This window comes from Lolium rigidum, chromosome 3, assembly GCF_022539505.1.
Source record: "Lolium rigidum isolate FL_2022 chromosome 3, APGP_CSIRO_Lrig_0.1, whole genome shotgun sequence".
Taxonomy (NCBI): Eukaryota; Viridiplantae; Streptophyta; class Magnoliopsida; order Poales; family Poaceae; genus Lolium; species Lolium rigidum.
In genome coordinates, this window is record NC_061510.1 from 253,310,520 (window position 1) to 253,317,241 (window position 6,722).

A 6,722-nucleotide genomic window follows, 5' to 3' on the forward strand; every position below is an offset into this window, starting at 1 on the left:
GAGAATTTGAAGCTATTTATCTTTGTGCAATACTGGGTTATGTAATTCCATTCCCAAAAAAAAAACTGGGTTATGTAATTAAAGTTCATGCCGATCAATCCACTCATAATTTATTTTTGACATATATACGATAACATCGAAATAAGAGCCAGTGGATTAGCGAGTCTTTCATCCCAACCTATCGAAATAAGTGTTTATGCCTCCAATTTTGTTGTACAGAAACTGGTGAAAAAAGTGTTGCACGGTTGGGAATTATAATCTTCGTTGGTGAACCATAAGAACTCCCTCCAGCTCCTCCTTGGTTGCCGCTGCCTCGAGCCCGACGTCCCCTTGGCATCTCCACGATGGCCGACGGCGCTGTGTCGTCTCGCGGTCTCCGCCTACGACCTTCGCTACCTCTCACGGATCTGGGGAGAGACACATCACATCGCAAGCTCGGGGAGTTCGATGTCGCGCCAAGTGGACGTGGGCATGGCGGACCAGCAACTTGCCGAGATCGACGCCTTCTTCGCCACAAACCAAGATGCCTGTGCACACGGGAGTATCAGGGGCTCGGGGCCTTCTCCAAGGAAGAGGCCATTGCCTCCAACGGGGTCAGTGCTCTTCCTCTTCTCTTCCTCTTCCTCATCAAAACTTGCATGCCTGCCAATCTGCTATTATTTGAGAAATAGGTTCCTGATCATACGTGTATATGTGGGATTTATGTGCATTCAACAAGGATTTGGGTCCTCACGGTACGGTGTATATGATAATGATAGATCTTCTGAAAAATGGTGCCTGATCATAGGTGTACATGATTTTGCAGGTTATTATGTTTAGCAAGGCCTCCATCCCTGATTGGGAAATCCATGCTGTGGTTCCTCTTCCACTGTCCACTACGAAGTGGAGCCTGTTTTCTTCGACAAGGTAATTTTTTATCTACACAACCATCTTTGTTGCTGCTGGTGAACATGTGTTTAAGTGGGTGTTTCTCTTAATAAGGGAATCTTGGGATTTGAAAAACAACATCGAGAGGAATGAAGCAGCTACCAGGAAGAAAGAAGAGTGAAATGCATGTTTTGAGTATTTAAGATGGCAATTCTGCCTAGGCTTTCAAAAGATATGAAAAGGTACGGCATCAGGCTTGTTAGTGAAAATAATTACATGCAGTCTGGCATCCTGTGTTGTTCCTTTTAATTGCTCCGCAAAGAATTGTCTGGATGCATGGGTATTAGACTGAACTGCGAATATTTTGGGCCTTCCGAGCTAACTGATATTGCAGGAATGCAAACTGAACTTGATACTTCTCATTGATTGACAAGGTTTATATAAGCAAATACACGTAACTAACACTGACATATACACCATAGCACGATTGGTGCATGGACCAGGACTTAGTCTAAGCACTAGACAGTAGAGATCATGGATTACACAAGTATGTATCCTTAGCACCCACCAACCCATAACCTTTTGTTTGCAAGAAACATCATCCGGAAAATGATCACCCTTTGATACTTAGATTGATGTTAGCCTTTGAAATTCGTCCTCATTTCCAAGTTGTGAAATGCGCTTTCTTACTACAGAATATTTTTTAAAATAGCATAACGTTCTCATGTTTCTGTTTTCAGCATTCTTGTTGCAGAATGTTGAGTGAATTCAGTATGTAGACCAAGCATGCAACATCTAAATTCCCTTCCTATATCTATACAAGCTGAGGGCATCAAGAGACAAGGATGATGCTTCTTTTTGTGTCTAGATGACACATGGCAAATCACAAGATTCACCTAGAACAGTTTTGCCTCCTCCGTATAAACACCTGCGGGTTTTCTGACAAAATGCCCCTACAGGCTGAAGGTAAGTAGATGTGAAAACATGCTTTTTGAATAGGAAAGGACAAATGTCATGTTTGAGCTACTTCAATGGAATACAAAATTGGTAGCTTGCAGTTCTCAAGTATCCAAAATGTTGAGCCAATTCAATGGAATGAAATATTATTGCAATCCTCGAAGGCATTAGAGATAACATTGTCCTCTCTTTCGCAGACCCTTATTTGCATCTAGACTGCACCCGGAGCACTTTTGGTTGGAATGGGTGCATGTATAATTAAATATAAATGCATCTATTGCCTTATCATCTTAATAACATTACTAATTGTTGTGTGTGTGGCAAATAGGCTCTCTGAAAAATTATAATAGTATATGTTTATAATTATTGTTAATAATATGGGCTGAGTATTTACATGACAATTTCAGATAAGTAGGGAGAAAGGGAGAGGAAATGGGCATGGACGAGGATGGGGAGGCCATGAGGGAGCACCTCATTCACGCTGATGCTGACGGCCGGTGGCAAGGCCATGAAGAAACTCTCTTCCTTGTATAGTACTGCCTTTCTCCCTCCTACTGCTTGTCGTTTTCATCGAAGTGTCAGAAAACATTTGCAAGGTCATGCGCCATCTCACTATTCAGGCTGCAGATTGATATATTACAGTTTACTTGGTTGATAGATAAATGCATCCATTCTTTGTGTGGATGTGAGAACTTGGACGAACTTTGGACAGTGTTCTGAATTTTATTTGGCTTGTTCATGCAGATGCATGTTTGTTTATGACGATATGGATAATTACAGCGATGTCCATCCAATGGTTTATCTTGCGCAAGTAGACTGCTTTGCAGGTTAATATATTCAAGAAATTGGATGATAGTTTTATCTGTATATCAGTATAGGTACTTGGAAGTATCATCATGCCCACTGTCTTTGTCAACAGGCTCTAGAGTTGCCAAAATCTGCAAACTCTGTGCCACTGTTATTTACACTCTGCACTATATGGGAAACTATTGTAGAGTTTCTGGAGAGGCATGATTGCACGAAATATCCCTAGAAGGAGTGACCAAGCATATATTTACTGTCAGGTAATGTGGCATATTCCATTTTTTTTCGAACTTGTGATATGTACCTGTTTTATTAGTCAGGATGGGTGCAGGGGACGTAGTTCGGGATTTCAAAGCTCGGCTACCTTTTAGTTTTACTGTGTATACGGTACCTACGGTATGTAAGTTGATTAGGGTACCTAGGTGGCTAGGTCTGCTAATCCTTGGTTAATGATTTTAGCCCACGATAAATCCAGAAATAATGCCTGATATCTAAGTTGAAGCATGGAGCTACTGGACCATGGTCAGTCAAAAAATTTAGATCTTTAATTTTTCGGAATTAGATATTTTTGGTCCGCTACCTCATGTATAATGATATTTTCGAGAAACATTTATTTTGCAATTGTGTTATCCTGCAGTACTACAACTGAATTCTTGTACCACTGCAAGTGACACTATGGGGCCGCCTCCTCTCTTTTCCTTACAATAGGCTGCATCTTTGTTTATTTAATTCTGTCTCTTTATTATGCGAATATCCAACAGGGCAAGCTCTTGATAGGCAGGACACCCATGAGCAAGTCCGTCTCCTTGATACCGTTGAAAGAGTGTCTATGCAACATACATATCTTGGATAGACCTATGAGTTCTGCAGTAGCTATAAAGTAAGTTCTCACCTTTTTCCATGTTTTTTTTTATCTGAGAAGATAAACATTCTTGCAAGGGATAATTCTCTTTAGCTTACAATAACTTCAGTATGGTCTGGCATTTCACTATCTTTGTTTTATCACTTGCGGCACCTGCATAATTGCTTAAGAGTAGTAGATGACATCAAAGTTTTACATACTGTTGGCATAAACTCAACTGTAAAGTTAACGAACGTTAAGTGAAATCTACTTGAAGAGAAACAATAAGATGATATAATAGGGAAGAATATATTTGTATGCTTGTTCTGTCTGATCAAAAGCAATGCGCACATTCTGCTTCTTATGGTGTAGCCATCTCACTATGCTACAGTATGTTCATAATGACTGATGCTTTTCAAACGTTTTGTTCTATTTCTTTTATATCTTGCAATCCATCAATGTTCTCGAATTTACTGTTGTAACCTATGATATGTAAATGACTATCAAATGTGAATTATTGAGTCACTGATTCTTTCAGGCATCTAAGAAGCTGATAAAGAAAGTAATAGATGGAAGAGACAAGACAGGTGGAACAACATAGCATGAACTAGCAGGTTTTTGATTTGCGTGTTTTTGTGCAATTCCATCGAAGTATTATGGCTAAATCCATTCCATCTCACTGACTTAATATGTGCCTTTCTTAGCAACCGTAAAAAAACATTTGTAACATATTGGGTCATAGCGAGAGCATGGAGTCTTTCTTCTACTGGAATGTTAGTGTACTAGGAATACCTTTTGAATTGTTCAGCCAATGTTTAGCTTCATTTTGCATCTCTCTGCATTAATTGGGGCATAATTAATTATGCAGAGCAATTCAGGCATGCATAGTTTCGTGTCTACATGAAAGTAATGTTAGTGTACATACTTAATCTTATGATGATTGGAATAAATAAAAAAACATGCTCTACTTAATTGGATATGTCACATACTTGGCGGTGACGCGACCGAAAATCTAGGGCACCGCTCAACATATTTTGTGGCAATGGAGGCTCTGATGTGCACCATGGGTGGTCACGGGAGGGATGAAGAGCGTGAGCTATCGGTCCGGGTTGTGGGTGTGTGCCTATGTGTGGTGAGAGGAGGGGGAAGATAGTGTGCGGTGATTTGGTGGCAAGCAGATTACCAGGTAGATGGTCTTGGTGTGTCGCATGAGAGAAATATAAATCATTTAGGTAGCTAGCCCATAGGTAACTGTTGCAGTTGCAGCAACATTGCCCAACAAATCCAGTTTTTTTTAAGTGCTACCAAATGGCCTCCCTTGACTAGCAACACTAGGATTTATCTATTTGATGAGATGTTGGTTAGGTATCAGTTTTATTTTACTAGATTTCAATGTTCAATGTTCTCAGGATTTCTAACATCTTGTATGCTTGTGTTCCGAGTTAACAGATTTAGTGTTTGATGTTTTACACGGATTTTAGCGATTTGAGAAATAAGCCAAATATAGTTTTGTACTTGCAGTGAGCTTGGCACTTGGAGTCTCTTTGAAAGGATGGAATAGAGACTCGGCTCTCAACGTAAGTAAGAACCACAGGAGTTCCCTGGTCTTCATTGAAGATAAGAGAAAGACTTGCACTGACGGAGTTCATTGAAGTTTGTCAATTAGCCTGTATAATGCATATGGTTTTTAAGATTATAAGTGCAGATTCCGAGGTCCTCTATCACTTACAGCCATCGTAGGTGGTTTCTATTTTGATTTCTAGGAATTTGTAATTGATGTTTCATTTTTACAGGAAGCGGAAATATGAATGATTTTTGGAACTTACCGCGGAAGAGACAAGAAGACCTATAACTTGAAACCACTCAGATGCACACCAATACTGTCTTGTTATTGCGTTATTATCATGGTGTAGTACATTATGATATCGTGATTTGTTTTAAATTTTCAAAGTGAGTTGTGAATTATATATGTACATTGAGAAATGGAATTTTTGGTCCCGTGGCAACGCACGGGCATTTGTACTAGTATACTAAAACGAATAGAAACGGAGGTGGTGTTTTGGCACACGCGTGCATATGCACCCATTATAGAAAATAATAAAAAACAATTATATAAATGTCAAAAAAATCTGACATAAAATTTTTGGTATACATTGTGACATCCTATGTTCGTTCACAAGTTTTCGTGGAAAAACAACATTTTGTGTGGTGTGTACAAAAAAAGGCAAAAAAATGTACTGTACGTAGTCGTGTTACAGCATCAAAATTTATCTTTTTTACAGGAGCCACATAATTTTATTTTATTTTGAAAACTTATGTACCAACATAAAATGTCTAGATATACATGTAAAATTTTAGTTTAGAATTTTTTAACACTTTGAAATGTGGATTCACATAATGGGAACATATGCTCCAATGAGCCAAAGTGCATTTCTCAATAGAAACACCCTACAATATCCATCTACTCAAATAAGATAAGAGAGCGTATAAGGTTAGCAACTAGATACTACACAACATAATCCAGTCAAATACACATATTCTCTTAGCGAAGAGGCAATGTAAAGGCACTCAACTCTAGCTTGAGAAATTTTATTAGATATTGGTTGTAGTAATGCAATATTTCTACGCAAGTTAATTAGAAAAATATTGGCAACAAGTATGCGGTGTTCTATGATTGAGTTAAACAACTCCAAATCGTCCATAGCCGCGAACATGGCTTTTCGAAAAGATTTACCCTGCAGGGGTGATAAAAAATATACTCATACACACGATCAAACCTACCTAGGCAAGAGCAGAGTATCACGACCAGACCAGACCTAGTTCTACAAGCAAGTTTAAGGGAGGCCACCCTACTAAGCTATCCATGACCAAGTTCGGGCGTACTCGATACGGACCTAGGGTTTGCGCCAACGGCTAAGCAAGTATGAACAACCCATTTGCTAAACGTCGGGCAAGTTATGATATAGGAATATAAACACCCAGAGGCAACGGGAAGTAAAGCACCCGAAGGCAACGGTAAGTAAAGCACCCGGAGGCAACAAGCAACGATGGCAATGCAACTTATCCAAATTAAACGGAATCGTAGTTCGGAAAAACAATTATTAGATTCAAGTTGTTTTTCTACCATCAATATTAAATGTTGATTACAATAGCAAAGACGTGGCAGAGGTGCTCTACATAATTCAAATGGAACCGGGACAATAATTAAATTGTATCCCACATATTCCATATGTCATATATTATGTGATATGCA

General features: G+C 39.1%; 2 long non-coding RNA genes across 2 annotated transcripts; both read left to right on the top strand.

The window, feature by feature from the left end:
• The first annotated feature begins 580 nt into the window (after positions 1–580).
• On the top strand, positions 581–1,096 carry LOC124699337. The gene is made up of 3 exons (XR_007001357.1): positions 581–593; positions 806–906; positions 982–1,096. It is a non-coding gene; the product is annotated as an uncharacterized LOC124699337 (long non-coding RNA).
• A 1,138-nt stretch (positions 1,097–2,234) lies between these two features.
• LOC124699338 lies at positions 2,235–5,341 on the top strand. Its single transcript, XR_007001358.1, has 6 exons — positions 2,235–2,420; positions 2,569–2,651; positions 2,744–2,888; positions 3,390–3,508; positions 4,008–4,083; positions 4,991–5,341. It is a non-coding gene; the product is annotated as an uncharacterized LOC124699338 (long non-coding RNA).
• Positions 5,342–6,722: the final 1,381 nt, after the last annotated feature.